General features: G+C 43.7%; 1 protein-coding gene across 1 annotated transcript in view; it reads right to left on the bottom strand.

The window, feature by feature from the left end:
- Positions 1-23,386, bottom strand: part of APC (APC regulator of WNT signaling pathway) — a 111,166-nt gene extending 87,780 nt beyond the window's left edge. The window contains exon 1 of the mRNA XM_071581442.1: positions 23,102-23,386. The gene's annotated coding sequence lies outside the window, so the exon portion shown is untranslated. The remainder of the gene's footprint in view (positions 1-23,101) is intronic.
- Between the last annotated feature and the right edge of the window lie 2,278 nt (positions 23,387-25,664).

The following is a 25,664-nucleotide window of genomic DNA, read 5'->3' as shown; positions in this document are numbered from 1 at the left end:
TTGGTAGTTATTTTATCTGGCAGAAGGACCAAAGTGTCTTTTTCTTCTTTGAAAGACATCATTACCAAGACAGACTGAGCAATACCTGCAACGTATTACATAAAACTACACTGTAAAATGTATTAGAAGAACCAAATCTCTGCATGAACCCCAAGTAACCTATCAAATCCCAGGGACAGAAAGTTTTAGTATTGAAAAATACCAGTTCAATTTCCATATTCAAAAATACAACTACTTCTATTATTTTGGACAAGATGCCTGCACAGCATTTTCAAACAGTCAATTGGACATTTGGGTGCAGAAATGGAATTTGCACTATTTTTATACAATGATTTAATCTATGCACTGTTTCCCAACTTCCTACCACATTTATAAAAGTGCAGTTTGAGATCAAATAAAATTGTCGTAACTGTTTCCCCCCACTACTAAGTAGTGCTAAATAGAACCTCTGAGCAGGTTAAGGTCCACATGCTTAAAAACATCAAGTACATTCCCCAAAATATCTATTTGCTTCATAAAAGCAAGTCTGCTACAACAGAAAATGGAAGAGATTTTCTGGTTTTAGATAACTGGCTTATAAATGGGACAGTTCTCTCAGCCTTTACAGCCTCACCCTCTACAGCAATACCCTTGTCCCCAGGAGCCTTCCACTATTTAATGTATTTAAAGTGCTTGATTTTTCATTATTAGTCATTTAACATGCACAGTACTACTCACCTCAGAGACTCTGGGCAGGGAGTGGTTGGACAATGAGCTCAAAACTCTCTCTGGTGCCAGGCACTGTGGTTGGTATTACTCGCCAATGTGACACAGTGTTGCCCCTCAGTTCAGGAGAGAGATTGAGGGGCTGGAGCGGGTCCAGAGCAGAGCAACAAGGCTGGAGAAGGGACTGGAGCACAAGTGCTGTGGGGAGAGGCTGAGGGAGCTGGGGGTGTTTAGCCTGGAGAAGAGGAGGCTCAGAGGTGACCTCAGCACTGTCTGGAACTCCCTGAAGGGAAGTTCTGGCCAGGTGGGGGTTGGTCTCTTCTCCCAGGCACTCAGCAATAGGACAAGGAGGCACGGGCTCAAGCTCTGCCAGGGGAAATTGAACTTGGAGAGCAGAAAGAAAGTCTTTCCAGAGAGAGTGCTCAGGGATTGGAATGGGCTGCCCAGAGAGGGGTGGATTCCCCTTCCCTGGAGGTTTTTAACCTGAGATTGGCCGTGGCACTGAGTGCCATGACCTGGTAAAGGGACTGGAGTTGGACCAAGGGTTGGACTTGATGATCTCAGAGGTCTTTCCCAACCCAAATGATTCTATTCTATGAATCCAGAAGCTTTATAGTGCACCCAGGAGCATCTCAGAATTCCACAACACTGACAAATGGAAGCTCTATCCATGGAACATTTACCTTTTTCTTCACAATCTTCTTTTCAGTCCTCCCTTTGTTTGGTTTGGACCAGGTATTCTTAATGCAAGAGCTGATTTCTTGTAAGCATTCTGACATTTTTGTAGTAATAAATCAGTTAAATATCTATTTAGCTAAAGGTCATCAACATTTACTTGCCAATAATCTCGAAAAAGAGGGAAGGTTAATTTCCATGGAATCATGTAAGTAAAGGCCTTTTAGAAAAAAAATGTTATCCATCACCACTCTCCAAGTCTGGTAAGATTAAAAACTTCCAGCTAGAGGCAAGTTTCTCCAAGCCCACTGCATCAAGAAATGCTATGACAAGGTCTAGAAACAGAAAGGTCTTGCTAAATCATGGCTGTGAGTTCTCTCACTATAATTATAATCTTTTGAACACTTAAATTAAGGCCAAGCCTCAGAGGCTCTTAAGCTACAACAGGACAACTGTATCAAATCAATATAGAAAAACTGTCTTTTACAAGAAGTAGTATTGGCAAGGAATCTGAGGATACATATATCATCCTCAAAAATATCAAAAAATTCTGTATTTCAGTACACAACAGTAATTACTCAGGAATTCAAAGAAGGACCACAAAAAATGGCTCGGTTTGTCAAGGAAGATTTATGCTGTGTGGTTTAAGGAGTTCAACTCAGCTGGCTTAGTTTTTATACACTGTATATTGAAGGTATTTTCAGGTGTCACATGTTTAAAGAGAGCCATCAGCACAGATCAGAGAAACTGGGAATGAATTTGCTAACATTTGTGTGGTTAATCAAATCACAGAACTTCAGCAGGAACTGAGCCCACAAACTGAGACAAGGCACTGATACCGAAGGGGTTTTAATGTTTTCATTTTTGTAGATTTTAGAAATACTTGTAACTGTAGTAAAATGTAGAGTTAGTGTGTTAGTATTTCTAACAGCTTCGGTTCAATGTTCATGCATGCCAAGCCCTAGCACGTATCAGTAGCTAAAGTTATTTTAGTTATTTAGTCTTGTTTCAAGGTAAAGAGCTGAAGAGTAACAGAAAAGCCGGCAGAGTGAGACAAACACTGGGCAGAGTGAGACAAACACTGGGCAGAGTGAGACAAACACTGGGCAGAGTGAGACAAACACTGGGCAGAGTGAGACAAACACTGGGCAGAGTGAGACAAACACTGGGCAGAGTGAGACAAACACTGGGCAGAGTGAGACAAACACTGGGCAGAGTGAGACAAACACTGGGCAGAGTGAGACAAACACTGGGCAGAGTGACCCAGAAGTCAGAACTGGAAGAACTCCAGGAGCCAGAGGAAGAGGAGGACTGATGAAGAGAGGGTCTCACTGACCCCAGATTCAAATCCTAAAGGAGTGGGACCAGGGTGGAACTGGGGCTGGACTGAGAGATGTGTGAACTGGGGATTGGGTGGACCATAGTATAGAAACCATAGAAACCAGAGTTTGGGATGGGCACATGTCATCATTGTATTCCTGTGGGCTGCAGGCTTGACATTAACGGACTTTTCACTTTTTATCTTATCCCACACTAACTTGGCTCAGAGTCCTGCTTTGTTGGGGTCACTCATGGCATCAGCATTCCAAGAAACACTGACTTTTACTGTTCTGCAGCCTCTGCTACAAGAGTCACATAACAGTGCTGGGATCTACTCGAGGACTGAAATAGAGTCATAGAATGAATTAGGTTGGAAAATACCTCCGAGATCATCCAACCCTTGGTCCAACTCTAGTCCCTTTACCAGATCATGGCACTCAGTGCCACGGCCAAGCTCAGTTTAAAACCCTCCAGGGATGGGGAATCCACCCCCTCTCTGGGCAGTCCATTCCAATGCCTGAGCACTCTCTCTGGAAAGAATTTTTTCTGAGATCCAACTTCCATTTCCCCTGGCAGAGCTTGAGCCCGTGCCTCCTTGTCCTATTGCTGAGTGCCTGGGAGAAGAGACCAACCCCCACCTGGCCAGAACTTCCCTTCAGGGAGTTCTAGACAGTGCTGAGGTCACCTCTGAGCCTCCTCTTCTCTAGGCTAAACACCCTCAGCTCCCTCAGCCTCTCCCCACAGCACTTGTGCTCCAGTCCCTTCTCCATGAAATGCAGGAAAGCTCACAATTCATTTGACGCTGCAAGGATTTCATTGATGGCAATCTGTGCACACTCAAAGTGTTGTGGCAATTATTATCACATCTCCCACCACTGAGATTTATCTGATGGCTTGACAAGGTTAAGAAAGTCCTGCAGCTCTGTTCTGGGACCATTACAGAACCGCAGCACCAATTCATTTCTGTGTGTGCAGGGAGGAGCTGCTGTGGGATGCAGCACTCCTGCAGAAGGCAGAAAATTAACTCCATCTCACCTGAAAATCAGGACAAGAATGGACTTGTGCTCCCAGGTAGCACAGCCCTCCAAGACACCTGGCCAACATGAGTTTTCCTGCTCACCACCATATTAATCATTATGAAAAATGTTTCGTGTCAGATTTTTGGGTTAACTTTTGTTTTGGAAGCGTTCTTACTCTCTTCAGCTTATTTATTCACCACAAAAATGCGTCATCAGCGTCATCAGATGGTTTGGGCCTCACTCCCTTGGGGAATTGCTGTTATACAATCCTCCAGGCATTAGTGACACCCCAATTTTTAACACTCCTCTTCTGGCACACAGTTTGGTGAGTTGACTGAAAGCTGAAAATTCACAACCTCGTTTCAAAATACGTGTTGCAGGAGTGGGTGCAAGGAGTTATGTTCTTCTTTGGGAAATGAATGAATGGCATTTCAAAAAATTTTGGTAGCACTACTGAGGTTGAAAAAAGTTTTTTGCTTTCATTAGAGCAGGGATTGTTTTTATAAAAGTCTCATAAGTCTAAAATATCTCAGGATATTTTATCCTAATAACGAAGGTTCAAGCTTTACTGAATAGTCAGTAAGGGACAAAAATTCCAGTATAAGCTGCCCTGTCCAGCACTGAGGCAGCGCGAACACCTTTTGAAATTGATCTACCTGCTCAGGAGAAAAGGGATGCAAACTTGAAATATTCATTGTATTTCTAGACAAGCTGCTCCTAGTGCCAAGCTGTACACACAATTTTAGGAGTCACACAAAGCTGGTCTTTCTTTGGGCCATTCTACTTCTTGGAAACCAACATGCAACTTCAAAGTAACCAAACAGGCATCTGAGAGAGCTGCTACTGAAAATTTACCACTACCCAATTTACTCCAGTAAAGTACTGGGGAAAAGCAGTTGGAGGAAAGGACTGAGAGCCCAGAACAAATAAAGCATCACCGGGGTAATGAGCAGAAAAAATGCCTTTACGTCTGTCAAAACCTGAGAAGCCAGGAATTCCTTGATCCAGACAGAGCCACTTGAGTTCCAGCTTCCCTGCCCAACTTAGATTCAGGACCACCTGTTCCTTCAGACAACAAAAATATCTCATTTGCAGCATTAGAGCTTAGAACCACATGATACAATTGCACGATGAAAGTATATAATGTTGCAACTCTGTCAAAACACTCAGGCCAAGAAGTAGAATTAACCCCCCAAAAAACTATCAGACAGGAAAAACATCTTACGGATTACAGATACATTTCTCATCGCAGATTCTAATCTGTACACAGAGCGGAAGAGAAAATTTTAAATAATCACAACCACATTTAGAAAACTTTTCCATCTAAGTGTACCAAAAGAACACTTTTTTCTCCTAACACATAATCCAAATACTTCATCTTAAATGAAAATATTGTATTTTCAAAGATCCCAAATGCAACTCAGCTGAACACCAGCCTCAACCAGCTGCAATTGAGGGAATGGTGTATTTGACACAGATGTTCCTCCTCAGCACAGATTTGCATTTTACTGATCCACACCTGAAGGGAAGTTCTGGCCAGGTGGGGGTTGGTCTCTTCTCCCAGGCACTCAGCAATAGGACAAGGGGGCACGGGCTCAAGCTCTGCCAGGGGAAATGGAAGTTGGAGAGCAGAAAAAAATTCTTTCCTGAGAGAGTGCTCAGGCACTGGAATGGGCTGCCCAGAGAGGGGATGGATTCCCCATCCCTGGAGGTTTTTAAGCTGAGACTGGATGTGGCACTGAGTGCCATGATCTGGTAAATGGACTGGAGTTGGACCAAGGGTTGGACTGGATGATCTTGGAGGGCTTTTCCAGCCCAATCCATTCTATGATTACTCTTCTATAACTGTATATATTTTAAATCAAGTACTGAATCCCTGACTAGAAATAATTTGTATTGTTTTAATGTTAAAACTCAAATCATTGCAGTTTAAAGTTTGCTATCCCAAGTAAACTCTGGCAAACAAACATCAAGTATTGTTCCTCTACACACAAAGCCCATACAAGGGAGTCTTGCAGGGAGACTTTGTGCCTGTAAATTAAGGTAAACTGAGACCTCAGGAATTTTAAGCATTTCCTACAACATTGGAGGAGTTAATTTTCCAAGGTAATTACCCCAGGTGGCAAGAGAAAGGCAGAAATCCTCTCAGTAGGCAATATTTGCTCTAACAAGGGAGAAACAATAGGAGAGATCCCCTGCCATTGGCAAAATCCCTTGTCACATGGAGAGGAAACCAAAGCCCTTCTGCAGCAGCACAATTGTCAGTTATTGAAATGTTCTCATTTAAGATTATAAGTGAGCTGTTCCCCAGTCTTGCTTATTTTTTCTGTTTTTCCTGGGTTTTTCATTGGGTTTTTTAGGCCATATTTTGGGACCAGACAGGTCCTAACACTTGGAAACTCCAGGTGACATTGTTGTCACAGCACCTGTTGATTGTGCTGCCACACCCGGTGTGACCGGAGTCACCTGGAGGAGTGACTGGATGGACTGTGGATGTGTGCCTGGATGTGCCCCCACCCCTCAGGGGTGTGCCCCAGATCCCAGAATGTGCCACAACCTCCAAAGCACTCCCAGGGAAGGTTGAACACCACAGCTCCCTGAGCGAGCTACAAGAACAGGGGCTTTCCAGTCTACACATGAGATGCCTGCGGGGTTTTTGATTTTTTCCATTGTTATAGATTTTAGAAGTACTTGTAACTGTACTAAAAAAGCAAATTTATTGTGTTACTATTTCTAGCAGCTTAAGTTCATTGTTTATGTATCCTAACCCCCAGCAGGTTATCAGTAGGTCAAAAACTTTTAGTGTTTAGACGGCTCTTCAAGGCAGAAGGCTGAAGAGTATCAGAGGCCTGGAGAACAAGACATAAACATGAGGCAACAACCTTGTGTCTGAGAGCACTGGGAAAGCCCCAAGAGCCCTGTGAGTGTTGAGGAAGAAGAGAATGATGAAGAGAGGGTTCCACTGATTCCAGACTCAAATCCTGAAGGGGCAACAGGGGTGGGACCGGGGCTGGGCTGAGAGATGTGTGAACTGGGGATTGGGTGGACATTGTTATAAAAACCTTGGAAATCAGTGTGCACAGGGATGTCATCATGTATTCCCAAAAGCCCTAAGCCTGGACCCTTGTCTTGGGATGAGCTGGCAAAATACCAACTGCCCAATAAAACAGAGTCGGCTTCCCTCCCTCCAGCTGAGAGAAGGGAAAAAAACCTTCAAACTGGGTTTATGCTGAAACTTACTATATATATTTATACAAAAAAAAGAAAATTACAATATAGCACACACTTACTCAAGTTAGATATAACAACAATTTTCTACCTCCCACCAAAACCAGATGCCATCACTCCAGATCCATAAGCACCCCAAATGACATCCAGCAAGAAACAAAAAGTGTAACAACAAAATGTTTCTACTTCCCTGAGCTCACACAAAATGCAAGTAGTGGCAGCAGCAGCAGCCGGGCCCAGACAGCAGGGCAGCAGCTGCGGGTCCTGCCTCTACTTCAGCCATGATGGAACTGAGTGAGCACCTCCCACTCCTGTGTTCATATCTCAGGTCTGTGTCAGCTGCTATGAAACACTTCTTTGGTTACCCAGGCAGGTGATCCCTGCCTCTCCTCATCTACGTAGACTCTCTGAGCCGGTTAATTTGAGGTCAAGCTAAACCTAAAGCCCAAACTACCACAACATTAAAGAATCTACCTTTTTATCTGGTGCCCACACTAGCTTGGCTTGGAGTCTGGTTTTGGGGTCTCTCATGGCATCACCCAGACAAGACTTTCTTGGTGTTCTTTCATTTAGTGTTTCTTCCCTTCCCCAAGAGCCAGTGCTGGCAGAGGGGCTCCTGCCAGCCTCACTCCCCGGTTCCAGTGCCTGCCAGAGTTCCACACTGCAGGCCACGAGCAGCTCAACTTCAGCACAAAAATCGTGTCTTTTTACGGATCTGAGGCTTGCACAACATAAAGCAGTTCTGAAGCTTATGGGGCTTCCAGAGACTCCTGTGGTACAATTATACAACAACTTGGAAAATGCAGAATAGAGGCAAGAATGACAAAAAGCACTATCCATCCGTGTTCAGAAATGGTGCAATAAACCTCAAAGAACATGAATCTAATAAAATACACAACTCTTCACACAGGAAAGCAGGTGGCAAACCCCCCATAAAAAACAATTACTTGGCATTATAAAGAACTACATCACTTGTAAGTCACTAGTCAGAAAATTTCCAAAAAATAAACACTGAGTAAGCACAGTAAGAACAAATAAGTACATTCCCAAAGTACCTTTTTTCATAGAATAGAACCATAGAATGGACTGGGTTCGAAAAGACCTCCGAGATCATCAAGTCCAACCCTTGGTTCAACTCCAGTCACTTTACCAGATCATGGCACTCAGTGCCACGGCCAAGCTCAGGTTAAAAACCTCCAGGGATGGGGAATCCACCCCCTCTCTGGGCAGCCCATTCCAATGCCTGAGCACTCTCTCTGGAAAGAACTTCTTTCTGACATCCAGTGCAGTTGACTTCTAAGGAAAGAATAAATATATTGTCAGACAGTAAAACAGTAACAGCAGTAGGTTCAAGGTACAATTTCCCCCATATTTTCTGAACAAGTTAAAACATTTTGAGCCACTTGAGACTTCTGTAACAGAACACAGTGAATTACGACCAGGCTTTGTCATCACAACTAGTTTCAGGTCTCCCTTGCTGCACACACACTGGACTGTCACATGGACTCCTCAGTGGCTTTACATCATTCAAGGCATTATTTCAATTGTAAAAAAAAATAAAAAGAGGCCTGGACATGTTGCTGACAAGTAAAATCAAGAGAGTGATTTGGAACAGTATAAAGACAGTCAGGTACAGAGAACTACTCTTTCATGCAAACAAAGCAATATACAAATCCACTGGTTTTACAGGAAGACAAGCTCTCTTTCACCATTCAATTAATTCTTTTCAGCTTCCAGCACTTGAAACATTTTTTTTGGAAAAAGCTTTATGAATCAAGTCTAGTTCTCAAGGTCCTAATGACATTTAGACATTTAATTAGCAAGCCATCACTCAGACTGGCATCTAAACCTTTTGTCAGAGACCTAATTCCATGCCAATTTAAACACCCCATTAGTCTTATATTAACTAACAAGAAGTCTCCCAATATTCTGGCTACCTGGTTGCACTGACATGCACTGACACAACAGTGCACTGAGTCCTACTGAATGCAAGGACACGGATTTACAGTGTACACACATTGAAATAACAAGGATATTCTATGACAAAACCAGAGTGAGCACATACATATATGAACTGGAACACAGCCATGGTCTGTGCTTCCTGGTAGCCTGGGAGAAATTTTGACATTGAAGCGAAAAAAAACCCAAAAAAACAACCAAAACCTCCCCAACCAAACAACAAAAAACCATGAAAAAAGATAAATTGAATTAAAACTGTTTCATTCAGTCTAAGATGAGTCCTGTTCTTAAACCTTCCTGGAGCTCATTCTGAGCCATATTCACAGAGTTATGGTGGCATTTCCACCACAAGACCTATTCAGTGCAAATGATTTTTATGAAGTCAGTAACATATATAAGAACACATATAATCAAATAAGCTACATTTGGAACCAAAGAAATAAAATCACAGCAGCAAAAGCCCTTTTTCAGTTTATATTTCTAATTCAGATCTGCAGTTTTTACTGAAATAATAACAAAAGACAAAATGTAGGAAAATGTTAAAGCAAATGGCACAAATCCTGTAGGGATTTTGAGTTGCTCTTGTGGAACAGGAATTTTACACAAGTTTGAGTCAGCACTCCACTAGACCAGGCTAAAATTAGAATCCTATACAATGAAAGGATTGTAGTTGAACAATTTGAAGATCATGGAACAAAATTCTAATAGAGCAATTCTGCTGGAAATACAGGGGAGGAGAAAGGTCAATACCAAGAAAGATTAGAGAAATAGATAAATAAGGGAACTGGGAAGTGCTCAGCGCTGTCCTTAATCCTTAATACAGACTGATAAAATCTGTAAAAAAAAGTTTGTTATTACACTGTTTTATAAAAAAAAATCACCACTTTGGCTTGTGCAAGGAATCTGGTCACACACTGGATTCTGCCAAGCTTCCAATTGTGTGGGTGAGTGTAAGTGCATCCCTTAAGGAAAGCTGTTTTGGAGTTCTACCTTAAAGAGAACAGAGCTACCTGGAGTATGTGTGGTGGCTTATGACCAATGAGAGGCTGTGGTGTATGTAAGGTGAATTGGTTAACCAATTATGTGATAGCTTGTTAGAGGTGAGAGTGCTTAAAAGGTGTGGACATTACTGCGTGAGAGAGAGATTTACTAGGATGTGAGAGTCAGATCTAGATCTACTGATGAAATAGGAACCAACTTCTTCTACTATGAACTATGAGAACTGTCTGTTAACCTATCTCAATAAACTCTTAAGCTGTGAGCCTTCTGATGACTGCTGTGCCTGAGCTCTTCTGACTGCCAGTCCACACCCAGCTCAGTATAAGGGGCTCCCCCTATATCCAGTCTCACCTATCTCAGCATTGCCTGCTGACAAAACCTTCTTAGCAGCAACAGGAGACAATTGTAGTGTCAAGGTTACTGGCTCAGAAGCTTTTACTCCAAAACTGCTCACATGTAGGCTTTGGGTGCCAAAAGTAAGTAAACTCTAATCAGCTTGTCCTTTTTTTTTTTAATTGGTCTGGGTCCTGGTGTGTGGCGGGTTCTATGCAACAATACAACAATTATTTTTGTTGTGTAGCACCTGCTGACAGCCAACAGTTGTACCCAAATTTCATTTCACATCCAGGTCTCAAGGAGACTTTATGTGAGCCCTTGGACTGCAAGGCGTGAAAGAAACAGCATAAAAAGAGCAGTGATCTTAAATGTGTATCTTTCTGAGCAGAAGTTGCAAACAACTTCAGTGAGACCAGGTGTCTTGGGTTGAGCTGGAAATGCCAACTGCCCAACACAGTCAGAGCTTCCCTCTCCCCACCGAAAAAAGGGAGGAAAGGAAAAAACCCCTCAAACTGGGTTTAGGCTTAAACTAACTCCATATATTTATACAGAAAAGAAAAAATAAGAGAAACTACAATATAACACACACTTAGTGTTATGAGTTTAGCCAGACAGACCTAAAATTTAGGCTTTAAAGTTCAGACTAGGCCTGGGATTGTCAGCTGACTTGATCTAGGCTGGGCTAGCTAACAGCTGACTCCTTCTAGCCAATAATACTGTATTCCATACCATATTACGACATCATCTCAAAAGGGGTAAAATCCAGTGTGTGAGAGTGGCTTAGTCAGTTCCACCATGGCTGAAGTACAAGCAAAATGTGCTAGAGTTGTTTTGCTATGCTAGGCCCTGTTGCTGCCTCTCCTTGCATTTTGTTTGAATTCAGGGAAGTGGAAACATTTTGTTGTTACTCTTCCTGTTTCTTGCAGGGTGTCTATTTATAGATCTAGAGTAATAGACTTCATATTAACTGGGGAATGGGAAATTATTTCTTGTTATATATAACTTGTGTAAGTGTGTGTTATATTGTAGTTTTCTCTTAATTTTCTCTTTTCTGTATAAATACATGTAGTTAGTTTCAGCATAAACCTGGTTTGGAGGTTTTTTTTCCTCTCCCTCTTCTTCCCTTTTCACTCTGTCTTGGGCAGTCACCGTTTTGCAGCTCAACCCAAGACACTTACACAAGTTAGAAATAACAAGAAATAACTCCCCACTCCCCATCAAAACCAGATGCCATCACTCCAGATCCATAAGCACCCCAAAAGACACCCAGCAAGAAACAGAAGGTGTAACAACAAAGTGTTTCTACTTCCCTGAGCTCACACAAAGTGCAGTGAGGCAGCAGCAGCAGCCGGGCCCAGACAGCAGGGCAGCAGCTGCGGGTCCTGCCTCTACTTCAGCCATGATGGAACTGAGTGAGCACCTCCCACTCTTGTGTTCATATCTCAGGTCTGTGTCAGCTGCTATGAAACACTTCTTTGGTTACCCAGGCAGGTGATCCCTGTCTCTCCTCATCTATGCAGACTCTCTGAGCCTGTTAATTTGAGGCCTTGCTAAAAACTACCACACCAGGCAAGCATTTAACTCCAGAAACCCCATTATTCAAACTATGCACAGAATTTTCTTCAAAGAATGTCTAATTCCATTACCTGTACACCCCCTCCCCCAACACAGCTGAATTCTAAAAAACACAAACAAAAAACCAACCCCCTAAAAAAAAAAGCACTGAGTTCAACAAAAAACCAATCCCCTAAAAAAAAAAAGCACTGAGTTCAAAACTACTTGGGTCCTGTATCTCTTACACTATAGTAGAAGAAACACAGATACTTGGCCCTTTACGACCTGTTCTTACACATCACAAATGGAAATGTCTCACTCCAGGAACTCCTGAAAGTATGAAACTGTTTCCTTGGGACAGGCATCACGAGCACTGGAATGGCATTGGTGCAGGCCTGAAAGCACAAACTTTTCATTGGAAAGGAAAGCTGATTTCTCTTTGTCATGAAAATGAAGTGTCTGTGTATGTATTTGAAGCTTTTACTGAACAGCAGAATGATAAGATGGTCTCTGTTTTCACTGAAAAAGGCAAGTGGCTACAGAACACTAAAATTTGAAACTAGGAACTGTGTCAGCTACAGGAAAGGTTTTGTACACTAAATAGCAAGAGTGCTGCAAAGGTAACTCATTTGGACCCCTCAAAGCCATTAAGTCAATTTCTAACACTGTTCCAAAGCTTTGGGAGCTACAACTCAGCATTTCACAGAATAGATCAAATCATAGAATGTATTAGGTTGGAAAAGACCTCTGAGATCATCCAGTCCAACCCTTGGTCCAACTCCAGTCCCTTTACCAGATCATGGCACTCAGTGCCACATCCAGTCTCAGGTTAAAAACCTCCAGGGATGGGGAATCCACCCCCTCTCTGGGCAGCCCATTCCAATGCCTGAGCACTCTCTCTGGAAAGAACTTCTTCCTGATCTCCAAGTTCAATTTCCCCTGGCAGAGCTTGAGCCCGTGCCCCCTTGTCCTATTGCTGAGTGCCTGGGAGAAGAGACCAACCCCCACCTGGCCGGAACTTCCCTTCAGGGAGTTCCAGACAGTGCTGAGGTCACCTCTGAGCCTCCTCTTCTCCAGGTTAAACACCCCCAGCTCCCTCAGCCTCTCCCCACAGCACTTGTGCTCCAGTCCCTTCTCCAGTCTCGTTGCTCTTCTCTGGACCCGCTCCAGCCCCTCAAGATCTCTCCTGAACTGAGGGGCATGAAAATTTCACAAATGAAGACATGACAAATTTCTGGTCCTAAGAACAAACTTCATTTTTACTGAATAGTAAAAACCAATGCAACCAACCATCAAGATCAGTGTGAGTACCAAAGGTCTCTGCAACACAAAAAAATATTTTCAATTATAATTTGAAAACACATTATGCATTAGGATGATGTTTTGGAACAAGTTACCACAGCAAAGAGATACGTAATCTGAGCAGCACAAACCAAGACAGACAGTGGTGGTATGACAGTGAGAAGTCAGCAACTTGAGACAAAGGGGAAGTTCTTTGCAAGACTTACATCTGAATTTAGAACCATAAAGACAGCACTACTGGGGCTGTGTCTGAGGGGAACAGCTGAGGAATTCAGTATTTGTATTCAGATACCACACACACGAAACACAACTTGGTGAGATTAGGAGCTTGTTTGATCAAACTCCTGCTTCACAGCTCCAAAACACATGTTCTGGTTCATGGTTTGGGAAGCTGAGCCAGTTCCAAAGGATGTTACATGTAACAAAGCAATGGAGGCAACTGTGCCTGACTGAAACAGCTAAAAATGTTGCACTTTCCAACCGCCCCTTTTCAGATGGTTCAAGTAGGCAAGGAATGAAGTGCATAACCCTAATCCTAAACTAAACCAAGGATGAATCAGATGAGTTCTGCTCCACAATTATTTTAAATATTTTAACTACAAATCATAAGCAAATGTTTAAATGTTTCAATAAAATAGAAATAAAAGCAATTATTACATCACACTAGTAGAAGCAAGCAGGTTTCACCATCTCTGAGGATAACAAGCAGCATGACTGATTCTTGCAGAACATGAACATACCTGCTTAAATTCTTATACCACAGTCTCACAAAATACTTTTTCTACAGTTCCTGAATTCCAGGACAGTATTGTTATCATGTTTGAAATAAATTACACTTCTAAAAAAACTAGGAACTAAAAGAGTATCCTGTTCAAGCTATCAAATTCCAATGGCCCCAAGCAGGTATCAACATAAATTACTTTCCCACCACATCCCTCATACGCTCTCACACACACACAAGGAAAGGTTCGTTAATGTTAAATACACAGAAGGACTTCCTAGAATGTATGTTCAGCATATAAATAGTTTGTACATAAAAACCAGTACATACTATAAATGAAAGAAAATCCCTTGTGTGGGAGGGAATTGGTTAACAATATCTGGAATGGATAAAGTCCCGCCAGAAATGGATTAGTGAAGAAAATCAACAAGCCACTGATGATGCTTTAACAACTGATGTTTTTAATGTTGTTTGAATGTACACAATGTCTGGTAAAATGTCTTTGTGCAAAGTCATTGCTTCCCCTTGCCAGAACACCCTGTCACCTCAGGGTCTGGAGGAAGGTTCCAACATGCTGTTACCTGAACCCCCCTCCTACTGAATGTAAATCCCCTTATTCCCATTGGCCCACAGACAAACCCCTCTTGTTTCCTATTGGTGGGTTTGGATCCCTCCAAGGTCCATATAAACCCCTGACCAGCAATAAACTCTCTCTTTTCCTCCTCCCTCTCTGGTGGTTTCTGTGTGTCCTTCTCAGGGGCTCTCAGGGACCACAAGGTCAGGGCAGGCGGGGAGCTCATTTCCTGCTGGGTAATGGAATAACCTCCAGGACCAGGAGAACCACCCACAGCACTGCAGAGAGCATCCCACAACAGACTGCACCAACGAGGCAGAAGGAACCCCAAAGGGACACCCTTCTGTAACAAAGAGCCCACATAATGGGGAAAAAAGCCATTTCCACAGGTTATCATCCTCTTGTAGTAGCACATTCTGCTTTTTAACAGACTCTGCAAGCTTCACCTTCAGGCCTATTCACCTTCCTCTGCTCCTCCCTGCAAACAAAAGCACTGAAATGTGGGTTCAGCTACAAACTCACCTCAGTTTGAACTTGCACACTCCTTTGGGTAATCAAGAGGAAAAAAGGAGTGGCACGAAAAGCAATAATATTACTTTGATCGATTGGACAATCAGTAATTTCTGAGAAGAACTTTACACCCACAGCAAGTAACAGATACCTGCTAGAACAAAGTCTGCAACTCCACCCAGCAGAGGACACACATTTATTACACAGAATAGTTATGAAAAGCTATTAATTATAAAACCCCAAACCAAGAAACACTTGTCCCAACACAAATCTCTGCATGCCATGTTTCTTTGTTTTTAATAATACACAAGAATTTCCAGGAAATTATCCCAACACAAAGTAACAATACATAAAATAAGTAGTTTGGACAGATTCCTTATAATAATTCTGACGTAGCCACACTTTGCTCCTGTCACTCTGAAGTTCACTGCTGCTCTAAGAGAACACAAAAACATGGATACAAGTCTGTTCTCTATATACCTGAACATAAACTGTGTGTCCAACGATGTTACAGAACTTTTGTACAAAAAGAGTCTTGCAGAAACAAACTAGTGGGTAATGTCCTCTGAAGCTACAGGGATACATTTAATGTTAGAGTAGTTAATATTTTCACCGTCATGTTTGAACCTCATTTGTTGTTCATATAATCAGACTCTCAGTCTGCATCTCATTTTTATTCACACTCACCTTTCCATATTCATCCCAAAAATCAGTTAAAAAACAAGACACTCCAAAACCCAAAAATTCACTCATCAAGAGACAAACCAAAATAAGGATCAGGAATTCACTACAGTGACAGCTGTAAATTCTATCCTGACACGCTTACTCAGGCATGCCAATGGTTTTTTTAGAATCATAGAGTAGTTTAGTTTGGAAAAGACCTTTAAGATCATCACCTCCAGTAACACTGCCAAGCCCATCACCAAACCAAGCCCCCAAGTGCCACAACTACGTGCCTTTTAAACACCTCCAGGGATTTAAAAGACCACTTTTTTATCACTCTGTCATACTCAATCCCTTCCCTTGGCAGCCTGTTCCAATGCTTGGCAACACTTCTGGTGAAGAAATTTTACCTGATAACCAACCTCAACGTCCCCGAGCACAACTTGAGACTGTTTTCTCTTGTCCCATTGCTACTTGGATGAAAGAGAGACTGACTTCCACCTGGCTGGAATCTACTCCTGGGGAGTTGTAAAGGCCAAGAAGGTCCATCCCCAGCCTCCTTTTCTCCACGCTGAACACCCCCAGCTCCCTCAGCTGCTCCCAGGACTTGTGCTTCAGACCCTCCCCAGCTCTGCTGCCCTTCTCTGGACACACTCCAGCACCTCAAAGTCTTTCCTGCAGTGAGGGACCTCCAGCTGAACACAACTCAAGTTGTGGCCTCACCAGCGCCCAGCACAGGGAGGGAATCACATCCCTAGTCCTGCTGGCCACACTATTGCTGATCCAAGCCAGAATTCCATGGACCTTCCTGGCCACCTGGGCACACTCTGGCTCATGTTCAGCTGGAGTTGACCAGCACACCCAGGTGCTGTTCTGCTGGGCAGCTTTTCAGACACTCTTCTCCAGCTGGTGGTGCTGCAGGCTGTTGTTGTGACCTCGCACCTGATCTTGTTGAACCTCACACCATTGGCTTCAGCCCATCAATCCAGCCTGTCCTGAGCCCTCCACGAATCCTTTCCGTGCTCTGGCAGATCATCACTCCCACTCAACTTGGTGTCATCTGCGAACTGACTGAGAGAACATTCCGTCACCTTGTCGACAAGAGCAGATACTGAACAGCACTGTCCAACACTGAGCCCTGGAAAAACCCAGCAGTGACCAGTCCCAGCTGGATGTACCTCCATGCTGGGCCTAGATATCCAAACAGCTTTTTACCCACAAACACTGCACATGTCCATGTGAGAGTACACAATAGGATAATTAATGAGGGCACAGTTCACAGGTGTCACACACAAAGAGTTTATTAAATCACTCCATGAAGAAAGGAAAAAATAGGTAAAGGTAAAAGCCAACTAACTTCGAATTACACAATATATCCTTAAATCCCATCCACAGCCACGTTCTATAAGTTGTATTACAGTGTCTATTAACCTTATTAGAGCTTTTAATTGGATGAAACTTTCTGGACAGATGTTCTCTTTACTGTGAGAAATTTATCTGTTCAACGTTCCTTTCTCATGCTTGCTTCTCCCAAAACCTCTTTATCTCATTTTGGCTTTGCTAACTTGCTGGTTTTTCTCACAGAACTAATTAGGTGCTTGATAGGAGGCCTCAGAATCTGCCTGCAGTTCCAAAACCTTTTTCTCAACTCAAAAATCCTTCTTTATCCCTACATGTCCAAGCCATGAGCAGCCAGTTTCTCCAGGAAAATGCTGTGGGAAACAATAGCAAGGGCTTTACGAAGGCCCAGGTAGGCAACACCTGTAGGGGTGACAGTGAGTGCATCTCTTAAGGAAAGAAGTTTAGAGTTCTCCCTTAAAGAGAAGAGAGCTACCTGTGGGGTGTGTGGTGTCTTGTAGCCAATGAGATGCTTTGGTGAATGTGAGGTGAATGGGGTAGCCAATAATGTCATGACATGTTGGATGTGAGAGGATACAAAAGGTGTGGATGTAACTTAGAAAGGAATTCTGAGGAAACTGCCTGTGAAATCTTAGCTGAATCTCTCCTAGACGAAACTGTCTTGAATAAACTCTTGTAAGCCTTCTGACCAAGCCTTCTGATGCCTGAGCTCACGCTGTCCCCTTGCGCGGGATAAGGGGATCCCAATAAATGGTGACCCCAATAAACACCCACAGCCTTTCCCTCATCCACCAAGCTCATCACCTTGTCATGGAAGACCAGGCTGGACAAGCAGGACCTGCCTTTCCTAATCTCAAGCTGGGTGCGTCTAGTCCCTACGGGATGGCACCCAACACAGTCCCAGGAGTGAGGTCAGGTGGACAGACCTGAACCAGAGGTCACCTCACCACCCACACAAGGAGTTTCCAGAATCCAAACACAAACTCCAGCACACCTTGTAGCAAAACAACCCAGAGGGGGCTGCAGGGAAATGCTTCTCATTGATCAAGTGAATTTCAACGTATAGTATGTAAAAAAATCTGAAATCTTATTCCAAGAAATAGAAAAGCACTACCAAGTTATATACTGAGCTTTAAGACTCAATTAGATTGAAGTGGAAAAAACAGTGAGACAAAGCAGGCATGTTTGAGTAATGTAACTAAATTTCTGTAAAAAATGTGTTATATTGGAATTTTTAACACTATTCTGTAAGAAAAATTACTGCTTATTTCTAAAGAGATTCTTGTCTGAGGCCCCTTAAATGGAAGAACTGCAGCAATGTGGGCTCTCCATAGCAGGGGCTTTGAAGAAGAGAAAAAGCTCATGTGATCCTGAGAACCTTTTTCCATTAATAAAGGGAGAGCCAACTCACACAATTTATGCTTTCATGATTTCTTTGCACTCTTGTCACACAACAATGAGAAGTCCCAGTTTCCTTCCAGTTCCCTCCACATGCCAGTTACTACAAAAAAGGCCAATCTACTGATAGCCAAACTCAGTTCAGTGAAACTCAGCACCTTGCAGAATATATTTAAAGAACCAACAATCATTGGGCATTAACTGCACAAATAAAGTTTTTTATTCTCTGATTTCCAGAAAAAAATACTCAATTTTCACTCACAAAATTTAACCTATGTGTGAAAAGCTAAGCCTTAAGTAATATTTTGTCACCAGAATTCTATTGTAGGGTAAAAATATCAAGCTCATCTCCTCAAAAGAATCACAGCATTAAGAAAGGCATCGTTGCAATATTTCACACAGCCTCAATTCTTTTTATTTTGAAAATAAAGTCTACATTAATAAGGTCTCTTTGTCCATTAGAGATGAATATTCTATCAATGTGTGGTTAAAATCCACCCCTGAAAAATAACACTAATGAAAGACACACCAAAATGCTACTGAAACCTCAACTTTGATGTTCAGTTTAATATTTCCACAAAGAAATCAAACTACTTGTCCTCCTAATACAACTGCACTTATTCAGAAGATATTCTGTCTACTGGATTTTATTTCTCACCTTCTGAAAATCCACAAGGAAGTAAAGGCAAAATTAATTCTCTCTGATCTCAGAAAGTGTTCGTGTTTTTAAAATTTCTTATTTCCACTAGAGATGACTAATGTTAAAGCAATCCTTTTTTGTTAAAGACACAAATGAACACACTCATGAATCCAATTAATCTTTGGCAGTCAGTTCAATTAGCATGTACCATCTTTGTGCCCATGACCAGTGAGCAGGATACAAGGTACTGCTACAGCAGCACATGGAGAGAGCAAACCCAGACAAATTTTTTAACCTTTCTGGGAACCACCTACCTCTGCCACAACCCGCACTGAGAAATACCATCCCTGTGGAACACAGATGTCCAATACTGAGCAGCTGCTTAATGCCTTGTGGCTTTATCTCCCAGCTACAACTGATGCCACCAGATGCAAACTTTCAGCTAAAGCTGAATGGCAATCACCCAACTACTCATGTTCTACAACACCACCACGTGACTTCCCATTGGAATCACCATCACAGCTTATTTGAACACTATTTTAACAAAGTTACACTTGTAGTCACGATTCAAGTTGATCAGGATCAAACTCCCAACAGTGTGAAGTGTTAAACCATTATAAATTGGGCATGTCACTGATGCTGGAGGGGTTTTTGATTTTTGATTTTCACATTTTGTAGATTTTAGGAACACAGTAGCTGTAGATTTTTAGTGGGTTAATATTTCTGGCTTAATGTCTTTCTATCACTACCTCTGTCCCAGAACAGGGAGCTCAAATTGCTTTAGTTATTGAATCCTGTTTAAAGTCTCTTCAAGGTAGAGCTGGAGGATATCAGAAGGCCAACAGAATGAAACATAAACACAGATCAGAGTGACCCAGAAGTCAGAACCAGAAGAACTCCAGGAACCTGAGGAAGAGGAGATGATGAAGACAGAGGGTCTTGCCAACCCCACAGTCCCAAATTCCTGGGGGTGGGACCAGGAGTGGAACCAGGGCTGGACTGAGAAATGTGTAAAATAATGATTGGAGGGATCATATTATAAAAGCCATGGAAACAAGAACTGAGGGGCATGTGCATGTCATGTATTCCTGTGGGCCTTCAGCCTGATATTAAAGGACCTTTACTTTTTATCTTATCCTACAATAACTTGGCTCAAAGACCTGCTTTGTGGGGGTTCTACGGCACCACACTCTGAGGGGTGTCAAAGATACGACTACAAGATAAAGGTGGTTTTGCTTGGTAAGAAATGAATTATGAAAATATGAGCTCTAACAGCAAAGAATTAGAAGATCCATTTAAACTCTCAGTTACCACTACTGCCCAGCTGAGTCCACAGACATTCATCCAGTACACCTAGTTCATGCATTGTTTAAATTACAGTCTAAACTGCACTGAATAAACTTCACTGATCATGAAATAATCTGGATAAAGCTTTTTTCTTTCAGCATTCATAATATTACTCTCATTAAAACAAGAAAACAGCCCATGTTTTATTCACCAAGCTGGTTACTTACCTTCAGCCCATTAAACTTTTGCTTATTCCACTCCTATTCTATGAATCACTAAAATCATATTGTGAAAACAGGTAACTTGATATAAAACAGACATATTGCTTTCTACTGTTCAAGTTACACTGAGACAACTCAAACGAGAACACGAGACACAACAAAAACCCCAAAGATTCTTACACTGAGTTTCAGATAATGTCAGAGAAGATCCCAGAATTAATGGATTTCTGTTGTATAATCCTATGAAACAGTTTCTAAGGCATAGTTAGAAGGCAGGAACAAGATGCACACTATCCCAGACCAGTGCTGTGCCTTCACCTGCTGCTCACAGAAGGGTAAGGCTGGGACAGACCACAGGGGCCCATCTGGCCCAAGCACATGGAGCAGAACTGCACCCAGACAGTTCCAGAGCATCTCCAGAGAGAGAAACTCCACGGTCTGTCTGGGCAATCTCTTCCAGTGCTCAAGCACCCACACAGTAAAGAAGTTCTTCCTCATATTCAGGTGGAACTTCCTGTGCATCAGTTTCTGCCCACGGCCTCCTGTCCCATTGTTGGGCACCCTGAGCAGGGCCTGGTCCATCCTCTGACATCTCTCCCTGCAGACACTGACAGGGATGAGGTTCCCCCTGAGACACTGGGAATATTCTTTAGACTAAACAGGCTCCATTCCCTCAGTCCTACAATGATAGAATGGATTGGGTTGGAAAAGACCTCCGAGATCATCAAGTCCAACCCTTGGTCCAACTCCAGTCCCTTTACCAGATCATGGCACTCAGTGCCACGGCCAAGCTCAGGTTAAAAACCTCCAGGGATGGGGAATCCACCCCCTCTCTGGGCAGCCCATTCCAATGCCTGAGCACTCTCTCTGGAAAGAATTTCTGATCTCCAAGCTCAATTTCCCCTGGCAGAGCTTGAGCCCGTGCCCCCTTTATTGTTAAGCTTTATTGTTACCTGTAAGCTGTTTAGTTTGAAATACAATCAGGGGACATCCAAGTCCCTTACTCTAACAGGTTATCCTGATATAAAAGATACCAGAAATAACATGGAAGTATTTATTAAATACGTTATATTTTTGAAAGCCTGCACCAGGTACTGTAGCTACAAACAGAGGTGTTTATTAGGGCCACAAGCTAGTAGTTTAGCACTAATACAAACCAAAACAGTGTCAGAAACACTCTGCATAGAGTGACACAGCACTGCTGAAGGTATTCATTCTACACTCCAGTAAATCTGTAGTTGTGATGTCAGTTACTTGAGGAGTATTTTGAGCAACAGATGCCCAAGTACCAAAATTTGACGTGCCCAAGCCTGGATTTCATTGCATGGAAGATATCCATGAAGAAGACAGATTATAAAACATGTTTTATGCTCAACAGTTTCCTGTTGCATTACTTCGAAATGACAAATATTTAAGTAACTATATCAACATAGGATTTCCACAATTTTTTGGGTTTTTTTCTTTATGCAACCAAGTTTTTTTACCAATTTTTTTGGTATTTTTTGACCCATTAAGTATTCAAGAAGAGGAAGTACTTGCAAGGTCTTTGCCATTGGGCAGAACTATGCTATAAATAGTCTTCATTGTAACTAAAGGACAAAAACATATCAAGGAAGTTGAAGCTGAAGCCCAACAATGACCTCATGACATGCACTGCAAGACTAATATTTCTTTAGTGCTTAGGATTGGATGAACCCATCTGGCACACAATTCCTTTCAAAGCCAGTTTAAAAATACAAGATGACTGCACCTGGACAGGAAAACAGGTCAGTTTCTCTGCCTTTTCATTAATGACCCAATCTCACTTGACTCTTGCCTTAGCGTTAACTTACCAAAACGTTGGCAATACTCCTGAAGCAAAGCCTTCCAATCTGTGCTGCTCCAATGGCACACAGAAATACCTTCTCTGGTTCAATCAGCAGCAGGTAGAAGCAAGCACATGAAAACAGATTCTGCAGAACCTTATAATAGTTTTTCCCCAAAGTTTCTGTGCCAGCTTTACCAAAAGGCTTCCTCACAGTTCTACAGAGCACTACCATCACAGTTTAGGAGTCGGGGCAACATGCAAGGCAACAGCAAACTAGGAGATAGTTTACCACATGAGGATCTTTACTGCTCTGCAGTTAATCAATGAATCTGGCATTTACAGACATCCGAACCACTTTGCTTCACATCCATCCATCTTAAATCTGGGAATGGCCACTCCAGGAAGGAGGCTGCGGGCACAGACACCTGTGGGCATCCACCCCTCAGCACAGCAGGTCAGAGGGGGTACTAACAGCAGAAACAAGCCCTGCTAACAGAGTTTCAAGGTTAATAACTAGTCTAACAGTCCACATTTTAACTGAGGTTTCTGCATGTCAAGGGGTTTAAATATCTTTTCATAGAGAACAGCGGCTCAGCCCTACCAAAGGCACAGCCCTCGTACTCCAGTGACATTCTGGCTACCGAGTACCTGAATGCTTCCCGGCTCGTTTCGAAGAACCAAACCACAAAGTGCCGCCGAGCCACTTGTGCCACCGCTAAATAAATAAGGAACTTCTCGAAGGGCAGCGGCACTCGGGGCTAGGGGTGACACCCCGGGCCGGGCGGGGGCAGCGCCCCGAGGGTTTAGCCCGGCCCGGCACTCACCTGTGCGCCTCGCTCTGCCCCCGCCAGCGCCGCCGAGTCCCCGCCGAGTCCCTCCGAGCTGCGCCGCGTCCCGGGCGCGGTGCGGGCTCCGTGAGGGGCGCGGGGGGCCGCGCATACGGAGCAGCCGCACTCCCTCCTCACCGGCTCCCTGCTCCGGCTCCCCGGCTCCTCATGCCCGCCGCGGGCTGCGGGGCACCCGCCCGGACTGCTGCTCCTTGCCCTGCCCTCAGCCGCGGCGCCGGGGCCGGTCCCGCTCCCGCCCCGTCCCGTCCCTCACTCGCCGCCCCCGGACGCTCCCTGCTCCGCCGCCATCTTGTTCGGGCGGGGAGAGGGGCGCGCGCAGGCGCGGCAGGGCCGGCCCCTCCCTGCCCGCAGAGGCGGCCGCGCGCACGCGCGGGGGCGCGCCCAGCCCCGCGCCGGGAGCGCGCACGTGTGCCGGTGTGCACGTCTGTCCGTCCGTCCGTCCGTCTGTCACCCAGGGGCGGGCACTGCCTTAGAATCATAGAATCATAGAATCAATTGGGCTGGAAAAGACCTCCGAGATCATCCAGTCCAACCCTTGGTCCAACTCCAGTCCCTTTACCAGATCATGGCACTCAGTGCCACGGCCAATCTCAGTTTAAAAACCTCCGGGGATGGGGAATCCACCCCTCTCTGGGCAGCCCATTCCAATGCCTGAACACTCTCTCTGGAAAGAACTTCTTCCTGATCTCCAAGTTCAATTTCCCCTGGCAGAGCTTGAGCCCGTGCCCCCTTGTCCTATTGCTGAGTGCCTGGGAGAAGAGACCAACCCCCACCTGGCCAGAACTTCCCTTCAGGTAGTTCTAGACAGTGATGAGGTCACTTCTGAGCCTCCTCTTCTCCAGGCTAAACACCCCCAGCTCCCTCAGCCTCTCCCCACAGCACTTGTGCTCCAGTCCCTTCTCCAGCCTCGTTGCTCTTCTCTGGCCCCGCTCCAGCCCCTCAATCTCTTTCCTGAACTGAGGGGCCCAGAACTGAACACAACACTCAAGGTTGTGGCCTCACCAACGCAGAGTCCAGGGGAAGGGTCACTGCCCTGGGCCTGCTGGCCACGCTATGTTTGATACAGGATGGGTGGCCAAAGCCCCTCATTGCCTGCCGGTAAATGTTCCCTGGTCTGGGTGGCTCTCTGTGCTTCCAGACATTGCTCTTAGCACACCCCGTTTAGGGGCCACTGTCAGTTCCCTGTTCAGGCTCTTTCCTATGAAGTTACTGCAGGCTGATGCAGTTCCCGTGCTCTCCTCGGTGTGGGGCAGACAGCTCTTCAAGCTTTTCTGTGCCGCCATCCTTGACCACCCCTTCCCACCACTCCACAGTTCAGACTTTATTAGTACGCTGTCTCATGGGGTTTGTAACTTCCTACTTTCTTTTGATGTGTGTAAGGACCTTTTTACTACCAGTTTGTGCATCCTTTGCAAGGTGTTCTTCAAATTCCTTCTCAGTCCTCTTAATTTCCTGCTTTGGTATGACCTGCAGTGTTTTACAGCTTTCTGCTCTCTCTATTTCAGCCTAGACAAGTTCTGCCCCCTCATTAGTGTCAAAGGAATTCCCTTGCCAAGGCCTTTCTCATTCTTCTTGGACAGGAATCCTACTAGTCTGTCACAGGCAGATGCCAAACCACAAGTGTTTGTGAGTGTTAAACACATATCTAGGAAGGCCAGTACATGCTGACAAATAGCTGAGTCTGTGCATTTTATGTTTTGATACTGTTTGTACTGCTTATTTTAGTAATGATTTTTTTTTCTGGGATTTGAATGTAATTTTTAATTGCAGTTTCTGCCATTGCTGTTTCCTGATTATCCCTGTTTCATTTCAAGTGTGATAAAATTGTATCCTACAAACCATGATCATGAATAGCTAAATACAAGCTGACACAACTTTGACTGATATTGTGAAAACAGGCACAGTGAACATACATGGAAGAAATTCTTTACTGTGAGGATGATGAGGCACTGGAAAATGTTGCCCAGAGAAGCTGTGGGTGCCCCATCCCTTGGAAGTGTTCAAGGCCAGGTTGGATGGGGCTCTGAGCAACCTCAGCTAGTGGGAGGTGTCCCTGCCCATAGCAGAGGTGTTGGAACTGGATGGTCTTTATAAGGTCCCTTCCAATTCAAACCATTCAGTGATTCCATGATTCTAAAGTGTTAGCTCTTCCAAATACTGCCTTTTACAGAGTCATATCACGATGATTATAGCTTTTTGAGAGATGATTGTTCTCAGTAATATTTTTCTAAATTCAATAAACTTTAGTTTCCCTTGCATATTGCTTGAAAGCTGAAGGGTGAGAGTCACAATAATTTTATTTTCTAAAGAGTCTGGATTAAATAAAAAAAGTCCAGCTTTGTGATAGTCTAAATGAAGACAATTTTAAGCATGTCTGTGGTACACACTATTAACTTCCACTTCACTAAAAAAAAAGACACAAACCTTCAAAATTTCTTGAATCCAATTTATAGGAATCTATCTTAACATTTTCATCTGACTAATGTAGTAGCCTTCTGTGATGGAATAACTCAGTGGACAGGCAAGGAGCTATGGATGT

Source organism: Pithys albifrons, chromosome Z (genome assembly GCF_047495875.1).
Source record: "Pithys albifrons albifrons isolate INPA30051 chromosome Z, PitAlb_v1, whole genome shotgun sequence".
Classification (NCBI taxonomy): domain Eukaryota; kingdom Metazoa; phylum Chordata; class Aves; order Passeriformes; family Thamnophilidae; genus Pithys; species Pithys albifrons.
The sequence above is the reverse complement of the archived record's forward strand: the minus strand, read 5'-3'. Positions and strand labels throughout refer to the sequence as shown.